We start from the raw sequence: 12,794 nt of genomic DNA, 5'->3' as shown, positions 1-12,794 counted from the left end.
GCAACGTATGTCATAACACTAACACCAACCCAATATGTGCTGTACTCAATAGCAGAAGGCCATTGTGCACTTCACGGTAACTCTCATTGCCTTTTTATGCTACCTTGCAATTTTAATACAAAAGGGCTCCTTTCAAGGTTTGTGTGGTTTATGGTGGCATTTGTTGTTTCTGTTCTCAAAACGTGTATTACTGTATTCTAGAAAAGTACTACTTTGCGGTTCATTGAGTAATCATCTATTGAGCACATATTTTGTTACGTGTTATTGCAAACGATTGTTTCTTTTGCAACTGCAACTAAAATTTAGCACAAATTAAAAAAAACATAGCCATTCTTGTAACATGACCTAAATAATAAAACCATTGCACTGATGCACCTTTGTTGGCATAGCCGCACAGTCCATTAGCACAGGAATGATGTGTCCTCTGTTATATATTCCAATCCAAAAGTCTATTCGAAGCAGGCCTCTGCCGAATAGTGAGGAGGTCAGAGTTGCTACAGCAGTGGAGAAACATGCCCTACCGATTATTACTTTATATGTACTATCAAAGATGCGGCGAACATATTGTGTAGTATTTTATGTAATGTAACTGGCATTTATAAAGCGCTCTGTTACACCGGAAAATGTCCCGGCGCTATGCATCCGAGGTGTGAACCTAACTGAGGGACGTCCATAGTTTTGATTAAAAAGCCAAGTTTTCATTTTTTTTCTGGAGCTGAGAGGGGGCTGAAATGTTCCATATCTCCAAAGGGAGTTTGTGCCACGAAAGTCCAAAAAACGAACCATGGCTGATTCTTAATGATACTTGTGTTTTTTCTTGCCCCACAGTAGAAAATGTCCCCAGAGCTGTTTGTTTTTTTCTAATAAAGAATATTCACATATTCACATAAAGTTACTTTTTTGTTTGATAATATCCCCTTAACTTTTGAGAAAATAAGCATTTTAGCTCAACAAGGGAAAATAACGTCTTTTGTCTGGGCCAATAAGGGCGTGCATCTTTCCTGGAAGAAGTTGAGGAGGAAGACTAGAACATGGGGGTTAGGGCTTCCCGACCTACGAATATACTGTTGGGCCTTCCAACTTAAAAATAATATAATGTTACTATCTTGTCCAGACGAGACTTTAGGAGGTAGAATGTATAGAGCAATGCTTTGTGAATTACATGTGGAAGGCTTCCTGTATAAATTTGGGATCCCAAAATACTTTAAGAGGGTCAGATTAAAGTGCCTCCAAGTAGCGGCTAAAATTTATTTTGAAGTTAGATCCATCTTGGGTATCACATATTATAGTAAGTTGTGATACATATGGGACTCCCCAGGCACTCAGTAATTTATGCTAGATTCTTTCACAGATCCTTTGAGATGGAGCGGTATATGTAGATGGGGTCAGTTGTTAGATGCAGATCCTAACCTGACTTGGGAGTATTGGAACTACAGGACTGAAGGGAGAATCTCAAGATTTAAAAATATTTCAAGTAAATTCATGGATGAAAAAATCAGGACTGGATAGGTGAAAACCCAAATCAAATGGAAATGGATCTTCAAAACTCATGGGACAGGAGAAAGGAAGTGGCATTTTGGTACTCACATCTACTCACAGAGACCAACAAAAAGATGAGAGTGCCTTTATCGGCATGGGAGGGATACTTGCCGGATGTTGAACTGGAAGAATTATGGCAAGCATCTCTATCTAAATTTTATATGAAAGTTAAATCTGCTGCATTAAGGAAGAGCCATTTTTTCACTCTACACAGAATCTATAGGACCCCAAAAAGTTGTGAAAATTTAAAAAGAAATGGTGACTCCAAATGTAGGCTGTGTGGAAGAACTGATGCAGATGACATGCATATGTTTGCCCCTTGTTCAAAGCTTAAAGAAGTTTGGCTTGCTGTAGGTAATACTTTTTCTGATGTGATGGGAACCGAGGTGGAGGTAAACACGGATTTAATTATGTTTGGGATAAGGCAGCAAGACTTAAAGGGTTTGTGTCTTAATGTGAAACAAAGACACTTGATGTCCCACCTAATTCTCATAGCGAGATGGAAAATTTGTAAATGATGGATCCAAAGCTCTGCCCCTTCGTGGCAGGAGTGGAGAAGCTCAGTGGCCTTCTTTGAAAAGGTGGACAAGAGAGAATCAAGAAGTGCTGCTAGTGGCGCTGCATGGGACCTACTCGGGGCATATTTACAATAAGTGGCGCATCCCTGCATATCAGCAGGGATGTGCCACTTATTGTGCTCCATGCCTCCGCCACAATGGATGCGCCGCATTTACAATGCGGCGCACCATGAGGCAAAAACGGCACAGATGCATCACGCATCTGTGCCGTAAAAGTGGCGCATTGCTGGAGTTGCATCGCAAGTGCGATGCAGCTCCAGCAAGGCTCTAGGGTGCCCTATCCTTCAAATGCTGCATCAATCCTTACGCCTGCTTCAAGCAGGCGCAGGGTTTTGATGCAGCATTGGCCTAAAAGTGACTGAGTGAAATCTTGTAGATTTCACTCAGCAACTTTTAGGAGGCGTTCCTGCGCAGGAACGCCCCCCCCGCGCAGGAACGCCTCCTTATGGCGCAGGGCTTTACAACATGATGCATCTCACAAATGCGTCACGTTGTTAATACCCCGCACCATGGTGCATCTTTTGCGCCGCCGCTGCGTCACAAAAGTGACGCAACGGTGGCGCAAAAGAGGCGCAAGGGGCTTGTAAATCTGCCCCCAAGTACTTTGGTAAAGTGACTGGTCCAATGATTACATCGTCCTATAGCATCGGGCATAGGAAGCAAGTCAAACGAGAAGGAGCCCAATAAAGAGTGCTTTGTTGCTTGAAGAAGCTAGTCCAATCCGCTAGCACAAGGGTCATCACAGCATGCAGGGTACTTACTTTTGAGATTTGAGAAGGTATGAGGACTAAAAATAAATATATAAATAAATAATTAAAACTGACTTTGAAGGGCTCACTGAAAGATTAGATTTCATACCCTGAATTTGATGACTTGGACATCAAAACTTGATGAAATATGCTACTATTGTAACAATCTTTGAAGTATGAAGGTTTTAGTATTAGATCCACTGAAACAGAAATATTGCTGTTTCACACAAAACTTTATTCAGCATTATGCCATCGAAGATCAAACCCATTACAATTAGATACAAAATACCATGCAATAATCAAATGTAAAAGCAAGATACAAATTGATATATGCAATTAAACATAACACATCATTAAAATCAGAATGATAAAAATGTAATGACGCTATAAAAACGTAGTCATAAAATATACTCATTTGATTGTTTTCACCTTACACATTGGGAAGTGTATTTTTTATGGTATTTTGCCTAACCCTCCACACAGTCAATAGATACTGTGAGACCGAAAATACTACACACAGGCTAGTGTCGCTTTTTAAAAATCTCAAAGCCTCTCTATGCGTCCGAATTTCAACGTGTGCACAGTCTCCTGAAGCCTAAATACACTGGGCAAAAGAACAAAACATGCTCAATTGTTTAATTGGCTTCAGAACAAGATACACATTGCTCAGCACAGGGCCCCAATGCATCCCCTCACCTGGCTAGGAAAGAGGGAAGGACCCATATCTTAACTGCAAATACAATTTCCCTGCAGTTACCGGCTTGATTTCATCCAATAATTGCTGTAGCTCATAGCTGTCTGAGTATTGGAGTAATGCCATGGTCAAAGATCCTAGATTAGACTGGTTTTACAACAAACTCAACTTATGCTGCCAATATGCATTCTTAGGGCCAGATGTAGGTAATTTTAATTTACCACCTCTTAAATACCGCTTCATAACGAATCGGTATTTAAGAGGTGGTAAAATAGAGGGGGGGAGATGTAGGTATAGCAATACCGATTCTGTAATTACAGAATCGGTAAATACCGATTTTAGCAAGGGTGCAGGGGGTGTCACTTTCACACCCTCTGGCACCCCAAAAATAGGCATGTGCGCCATGTGGCACACAGACATGCCCTGAGGGCATGTCTGTGTGTCACATGGCACAGGTGTGAATGCACACGTGTGCATGCACACCTGGATTCGGTATTTTACCACCCAATTGGATTGGGTGTTAAAATACCGATTCTTAAAGCCCTGTGGCACTCTGACATGTGCCAGCTACATCTGCATTTACAGAATCGGTATTTTACCGAGTCTGTATTTACCGATTCGGTAATTTTACCGAATCGGTAAATGCAGATTCGGTAAAATACCGATTCTGTAAATGCATGCCCTACATCTCAAAATCCAATTACCGGTCGGTAACGGCCGAATTCGGCCGTTACGACCGGTAATGGGCCACCTACATCTGGCCCTTAGTGTCTCGTGTACAATATTTTGACCAACGGCAGTGCAGCAAGCCTTCCTGATGTCCTACCATGTGCCAAAAGAAAAGTGCAGGAATGTACCGCATTCCTGTCCTTTTCCCATGCGCATGTGCACAAACAGCAGCTGTGCGCCAGTCCAGACACCCTTGCGTCAATTTGCAAGAGTGCCTGCACTGCGGGGAGGAATGGACACCTGTCTGCGCAAAAACAATCATCAAAGGCATTTTCCTCTTTCTATGCGTGCTGCAGAATGGATTTTGCATGGGAACACCCACAGCAACACCCATGGAACACCCCTTGCAAGCAGAGTTATGGGCAAAAGGGAAACATATTTACAAGGACATGAAAAGTCATGCATGGGGATTTTACATGACCTTGTAAAAATGGGGCAGCCCATTACGCCCCCAGTGTGTAAATAAAAGTGATGCACCAGCAGCGCAATGGGCTTGTAAATAAGACCCTTAGTTTGAGTCTTGAAAACTAAACTAGCTTCTGGGGGGGCTTCCTATACCTCGCATAAATTGATATTTTAAAGAGATTCTTTCACATAATTCAACATCAGAATAGCATCGGCACACGCACTGCGTAATATCTCCAATGTTCCTGACTGATAAACAACCAGTTCGGAGGTAAACCAAATTCTCTTCCAATATAAAATAGATCTTAGGCCAATCAAATCTATTAATTTTTTTTGCCCCATATCCAGCTGTAGGGAGAGCAGCGGGGTGCTAATGGGAAGACCTGTTAACTCTTGCTTGGAAGTGATTTTCCACTTGCCTAAGAGTAGACACATCCCAATGCCCCCAATGTGCTGCACAATATAAGACTGACCATAGTGCCTGATAGTTGTAAACTTATAATGCAGGAAAAAAGGGATCAAAGGATGAACCATTGAGCACTTTAACAATACCCCCAGAAGTTTGTTTTATCCTAAGCCTTCTCCTTGTTATATGTGGTTGTGAATTACATTTTTCAGTACAGGTGACTACCAAGTACTCATAGGAGGAATGTTGATGTTCAAACCTCCAAGACTGCAGATGGTGTCAAATCTATCCAGGATTTTTTGGAATTATTATAGGTGATTTTGAAATAAGCAAGAAATAGTCATCAAACCTCAGGGCCTGCTGTATCCTGATTTTTTAGAGAGGAATAGAAATATAGGGGCTGATTATGATGTCGGTCGGATCGCAACCGATGGCCTGTTGGTTGCAGTTTGACCAACATCTGCTGCCAAAGTCCGATCACGGCATTATGATGCTCGGTAGTCGGTGGCAGCTGCGGAGGGACCGACTGGCTATTCCAAAGGATTCAAGGAGCCCATTGGACCATTGGTGGGAATAAGGGTGGTGCCTGCTCAGGCACTGGCATACGGATTAAGATGTCCCTTTCTGACAGTCTTTCAATGATAGGCTGACAGCCATTAAAAGGCTGCCGGAAACTGACTTGGGGGCCCCTAGCAGGACCCCTGTCCCTCCGTGGCCTCCGGTATGAGGCCTGGTGGGCGCCTGAGGTACCCCCAAACATCCATGCACCTTGTGCCAGGCACCATGTGGTGCCTGGAACGAGGTGCATGGTTCTTTGCTTACATGTCCTTTATCATTGCAGCCTGTGTTGCGGCCCATTTCTGACCCCCAGCACAGGCCACAATAATAAAGGGCTTGTTCCCACCGTGGTGCTGATGGTCACATCCTAATGCAGGGTGCTCCTACTCCTTGTCGGACAGTCCTATTACCATAATAGCATCGAAATTAGGGCCATAGTTTACAGTTACATCAAAGCAGCCCACGATATTTCACCATGGCGGTATGTTTCGAAAGAGAGTCATATTTCAATAGCTATATCATCATTAGCAAGTGTCACAGCTATATCAGATCAAGCTGTGATATCCAACATGTGATGTATTTAAGGGCTCTGACTGGCCTAAGTATATGACCATACCATCAGCCACAATCTCAGTAGCAAATGGACTTCAACTCGATGGTATGGTAACTGTCAGCCTTACAAGTTTCTCTACCACATAAAAACTCATTGTCACTGCTGGTTCCCAGTAACATTGCAGTGACTTTCTCATGAATTTGGAACTGGTTGGATTGAGCTTTCTAGATGAGTTGCTTTTTCATTTAAATATGAGCTCATTTGAACTTCGAAGCTATAGCATTTGGGCTAATTCAAGTTTCTAAAATTTTTCCACATCATTGTTGTGGCTATGTAGCATTGGCCTCTCTGCAACGTCATCCCCACCTCTTTAGATACCTTAAAATTGGGCACATGAGTGATCTTGGCATTATGATCTAGGTGATATAAAATGCATATTGGGACTGTTTTGTATTTCATGCATTTATGATATATTGAGTGCAATACTCATGCTAACCAGTAACATATTCTGCATTCCTTTATGTACATGAGAACTCTTTTGGAAATAACTCTTTCAAGATGCAATATATTGTAGTGTTATGGGGTATTTGTGTGAGTGAGTGGCACTTTTATGTGGCCACCCCCATTTTTGCTGACTGGTATTGCTGTTTTATTTTAACTCTGTCCAGTGGAGCTCTGCTGTACAGGCCATAGTGTATGTGCTCTGACACCTAAAACATGGTACAATTGGCTAAAGCCAGTTGACATAACTTTACCCTAAGGCCATAGTATATGGTGCAGGAAAATACACCAGTGCCATGGAAATCTAATTGTCTTCTGTAGACTGCAGCACTTATTGTGCACTACATTACAGTCATCAGGAAAATATGACTTCAGGCATCTGTGTATCTTGATCCTACAGCTTTTAAAACTTTCAAAATTGCCCTTTTTAGCAGGAAAGAACTCTACTTCTTAATATTAAATAAGACAACATGTGTGGTACATGAAATAATTTGAATTTGGCATGCACCTACAGTGATTAGCCTCCAAAACCTATTTTTACTGTGAATGGCTGTAGCTTTGCTGCTAGAAATATTAAAGTGCAGAATACAATCATATGTCTGCTAACTTTGGATTGGAATATACTACAGATGAGATTAAACCATTATTTTTTATATTTAGTGAGTGATTTTAAAAAATCTAATACAATGGTGAAGTGGATTATTAGTAAATATTTAGGAAAAGGAATTTATAAATGTTACACTTTACCTGCCTGAAACTCCGCTAGACTAGGCTAATTAACATTAACAGAAGGTTCTGCCAGTGACCACCCTTAATGGGATGCAAAAACAGCTCCCATAGCAGAAACAATGGCTTAGGCCTTTTCACAATAAAATCTGGCAGTTAGGTATGTGATAGATATCAGTTCAGAATGGGCAGCTGGGGAGTGTTCAGGAACTTACTTGACATAAGAAGGAAAAGGATGAGGCCTGCCATTAATAGTTAAGTGTAAAGGAAGACCTGGGGAAGAGAAGCCTTTTGTCCCATAGGCCATCCATAGCCAGTTTGGCATCAGTCAAATGGGAGGATGAGCTCGTTCCAGAACCAGTTTGGTCTAACTAAGAAGAAGGGTCCTACTGGTTTCCCTTAACACACCCCTGTTTGGCGCATAATCACCCTTCAGAGGCAGACCCTCCATGTTAGCTTTGTCTTAGAATAGTGCACTGTGAGATAACTGTCCAGGTAAGCGCTAGTGTAGGCGAGGCATCACTCGATACTCTGCTGCTGCTGCGCTTGTTGCTCAAATTAATTTCCAACTACTGCCATTGACCCGTGGACATTTATTGAACTGGAAAATCTATTTTAAACTGCGCTACATGCTCGGCGCTTGCAGCGCGGTCCTGTGCGCTTTTATTTGCGTATTTTTAAAGGGTAAGCTTTGGAATGTGCTTATGAATAGCGGGGCTTGTTAGGACACACTCGCATTTAATTTTTGGAAGTTGCACCGCTGTTTGGCGGCTCGTTAGTTGGGGGTTAGGCGCCATCTTGGGAGGGGAAGTGCCGGAAAGGGACGCCATCTTTGTTGGCGGTATAGCTCTTGCTCTTGCAAAGCCATAGCACGATTGGGTGCTACTTAAGTGGACTACAGCAGGCGCTCGTTCTGTCCAGGTAAGCGCTAGTGTAGGCGAGGCATCACTCGATACTCTGCTGCTGCTGCGCTTGTTGCTCAAATTAATTTCCAACTACTGCCATTGACCCGTGGACATTTATTGAACTGGAAAATCTATTTTAAACTGCGCTACATGTTCGGCGCTTGCAGCGCGGTCCTGTGCGCTTTTATTTGCGTATTTTTAAAGGGTAAGCTTTGGAATGTGCTTATGAATAGCGGGGCTTGTTAGGACACACTCGCATTTAATTTTTGGAAGTTGCACCGCTGTTTGGCGGCTCGTTAGTTGGGGGTTAGGCGCCATCTTGGGAGGGGAAGTGCCGGAAAGGGACGCCATCTTTGTTGGCGGTATAGCTCTTGCTCTTGCAAAGCCATAGCACGATTGGGTGCTACTTAAACGTTCCCCGATGTCGCGCAGCGGTAACGCGCAGCGGGCGCGCCATAGGCACGCCGGAGGCTCGCCAGAGGCGAGCCCATCTTTGCCCATCAGTGACCATCCGGGGCCCGGGGCCAGAACCCCTGGTCCAATCTTGTCTTACTCCAGAGGTGAGCTAATGGAGCTTAATTGTGGTAAATCTCAACCTGATCAGAGCTGTATGCATGTGATGGTTCGGGAGGGCTTGTTGAGTTCTCCTAGGAGTACCACAGCGCGGTTGCGCCACGCCAATGCTCATGTTTTAAAGTTCGGTCTTCTGAACACGCGTTCTCTGCAGGGACATAAGCTGGAGGTCTTCTCATTATTGGAAGACGGGGAGCTGGATGCCCTTGCACTTACGGAAACGTGGTTGGAGGATTGTTCAGTGCCGGATTTAGTGGCGGCCCTACCAGACAATTTTTTGGCACTCTACTTTAATAGGGAGGGAGCCAAAAAAGGAGGGGGAGTAGCTCTTCTCTATCAAGCACGTCTCCGCGCTGAAAGATTCCTATCAGAAACCTTGGGGGGCGCAGAGATCCTAGGAGTCAAACTCAGACAGGGGGCGGCGTGTGTGGTGTTCTTGGTGGTATACCGCCCGCCTGGGGCTTTGCCGGATTTCCCTGTGCTGTTTACTAGACTGCTTCAGGATTTGCGGTCGAGATACGATAAAATGATTGTCGTCGGAGACTTTAATTACCATTGGGAGAAATCCCCTAAAGAAGGTCAAGCACTACTAATTGAGGAGGCAATTTCCTCCCTGGACTTTACTCAGCAGGTGAATGGACCGACTCATGAGAAGGGACATATGCTTGACCTAATCTGGACTACTATGCCAGTCCAGGATGTTACAGAGATCTTGCCATGCGTTTGGTCTGATCATTCCTTAATAAGATGTAAAATCCTGCTGAACGGCCTCTCGCCCAAGTTGGGGGAAGGTTGGAAAATGGCCCGGAAATGGAGAAATCTTGATGGAGAGAGAATGAGGTCTTTCTTACAACAGTCTCCGCCGATAAAGGAGCGGGACGCCAACGTTGATGCCCTTTGCGGACATCTCCACCACAAATTGGGGAGAGCCATTGAGTTGGTGGCACCCCTTCGTAGGGTGAAGAAGGTGGATAGGGGAGCTGGGGCCCCTTGGTATAACGACTCCCTACGTGACATGAAACGTGGGGTGAGGAGGAAAGAACGTGCATGGCGGAAGGAGTATGACGCCACTGCCAAGAAAGACTATAGGTCTTCCCTGGCGACTTACAAATCAGCCATCCAAACCAGAAAGGCGGTTTTTTTCGAGGAGAGAATAGTTGCAGCTAGGAATCCACAGAAGGAAATCTTTCGGGTTTTGTCAGAACTCAGGACAAACAAAGAGCAAAGCACTGAGTTCACCCAGCAGGATTGTCAGAGGTTCCAGGACTTCTTTGTGAGCAAGATCTCCGACATTCTGGGAGAAATCGCTGCAACTATACCCCTCGATTGTCCTAGCCCACCTGACTACACTGTTCCGCCGGTTCTCACTCCGTTAGCCGAGTTCCCTTCAATTGTAAAGCAGGAACTGATCAAGATTACGGACCGAGTTAAATCCGGTTCATTGGTGGATCCATGCCCGTCTGAAGTATTCAAGCTAGCACTACCGGGCATCGAAGAAGAAGTCTTGCACTTACTGAATACTTCTCTTTACACAGGACAGGTCCCTCTAGCATTTAAAGAGGCTCGACTGATCCCTTTATTAAAAAAACCTGGTTCGGACACAAAGTGTCTAAAGAACTTTCGTCCCATCTCCCAGTTGCCTTTTCTGGCTAAGGTAATTGAGCAGCATGTGTTGGTATCGCTCTCAAAACATCTGGAGAGTAACAACCTGCTGGAGGCCAATCAGGCAGGGTTCCGTGCTAACCATAGCACGGAACTTGTCATGATATCAATTCTGGATGAATTGAGGAGCCGGGCAGATACAAAAACACCTAGCGCCCTGGTACTATTAGATCTCTCCGCGGCCTTTGACACCGTGTGTCATGAACAACTTTTGTCGCGGTTGAGGTCTTTTGGTATCAGGGGTACAGCTCTGGCATGGCTTGCATCATTTCTGCAGGGTAGGACACAAAGAGTACAACTGGGGGACCTGCTTTCCACCTCTGCGCCTATTTCTTGCGGGGTCCCTCAGGGCTCTGCTTTGTCACCCCTACTCTTCAACATCTATTTGCAGCCATTGATTGCACTCCTGAACAGGATGGACTGCCTAGTATATAACTACGCTGATGACACCCAGATTATCATCCGGCTGGAGGAAGGTCCAGGAGCGTCTACCAGGCTACAGGATATACTTAAAGCCACGGTTAATTGGATGTCAAAAAACTCCCTAAAAATTAACCCGGACAAGACGGAAGTGTTGCCCATTTCCATCACGGGCAACCCCTGGAACGAGAAATTCTGGCCTGTAGAGCTGGGTGTACCACCGAAACCAGCGGTTGCAGTTAAAAGTCTGGGTCTGTACATGGATGGAAAACTTTCCATGGAAAAACAGGTCACGACTGTAGTAGGCACCTGTATTGGCTTAATGCGGCAATTGAGAAAAATATCGGCACTGCTATCGTTTTCCACCCTGAAACATGTGGTTTCAGCTATAATCTTGGCTAGGCTGGATTATGGAAACTCTCTGTACATAGGGCTACCCCAGCGGCTGCTGGATAAGCTACAGGGGGTTATGAACGACGCAGCCAGGCTGATTTACAAGAAACCCAGGATGACCCACTCGTCCCCTCTGATGCAGGAGCTTCATTGGCTCCCAATTCGGCAGAGAGTAGCATTCAAAGGACTGTGTATAGTGCATAAGGCGCTGTACGGGAATGCACCAAAATACTTGAAGTCCCGAATATCCCTCTATACGCCGAGTAGGACTTTACGTTCATCAGATGCTACTCTCCTATCCCAACCCCGGTTTAAATTGGCTACGGTGGGGGGACGTGCTTTTTCTAAAACACTCCCAGCTCTGTGGAACAAACTGCCCCCTGATCTAAGGAAGGAACGCAATTTGTTAACCTTCAGAAAAAAGTTAAAAACTGTTTTGTTTAAACAAGCATGGAGCAGCCACTAGGTGCACTGCCAAGATCAAGTAATATGCTGAGCCCCACTAGGTAATTTGGACAATCAGCGCTTAGAGACCCCGGTGGTTATAACGCGCTATACAAATTAAATAAATAAATAAATAAATAAATAAATAAATAAATAACTAGCATTAAATTTAAACAGGGTGTACGGAAGAAGTAGGAATGGTTGCCATTGGTAACGTTTTTCTCAAGTGGTAGGGAGTGTTCAGGAGACTAAAACCTGTAAAGATGTCATCTCACTCACAGCTAATCAGAATACTCCTTAGACCTATGTAATTATCAGAAAAGGACTGAGCCTGATATTTAAAACCTGTGTGGAGGCCTAAAGGGTTGCACCTACTCATAATTGTAGCCAGGATGAAGAAATGCACTCTAAAGGTCAGTTGGCATACCTCCTGTGTGGTTACAAGGACACAGCACTGCAACAACAAGATGATGGATGGAACACGTGAATTATTCTCAGCCACCGGCAAATGCTCAGGGCCGCATTCCAGTCTATAGTTTTTCTCCCATCATGTGGCGCTAGACAAAGACTTCCTAATGCAAATCAGTACTGACCATGTTCATCGTGGAAACAGTCCATCTCAAACAGCCAGGCAAGGCCCCTTCCAGACAGGACTGGTTTTGACATGTCTAAGTCTCATCAGAAGGTATTGCTTGAGTCCTATGGAACAATGAGTATAGGACCTACTTTCTGAGAAACCTGTGAAACCTAAGGTGTAAACTCAACCAACAACAAGGTGATGGATGGAATGCTTGAATTAATCCAGAAGGGACCACGTGACACCCCAGAACAGTTTCTACCTACTTAAATCTCATCAGTGAGGTATAGCTTGAGCCCTATGCCACAGTGAGCTCAGGACCTACGTCCTGGCATACTTGTTACACCTTGAGTGTAAACTGCAACAACATCAAGGTGATAGA

At 44.3% G+C, this 12,794-nt stretch overlaps 1 protein-coding gene across 11 annotated transcripts in view; it reads right to left on the bottom strand.

Moving 5' to 3' along the window:
- The window catches only part of MLIP (muscular LMNA interacting protein), a 1,868,253-nt gene that overhangs the window by 334,080 nt on the left and 1,521,379 nt on the right, over positions 1 to 12,794 (bottom strand). The gene's annotated exons all lie outside the window — the stretch shown is intronic.

The sequence above is a fragment of the Lissotriton helveticus genome, chromosome 6 (assembly GCF_964261635.1).
Source record: "Lissotriton helveticus chromosome 6, aLisHel1.1, whole genome shotgun sequence".
NCBI lineage: Eukaryota > Metazoa > Chordata > Amphibia > Caudata > Salamandridae > Lissotriton > Lissotriton helveticus.
The sequence above is the reverse complement of the archived record's forward strand: the minus strand, read 5'-3'. Positions and strand labels throughout refer to the sequence as shown.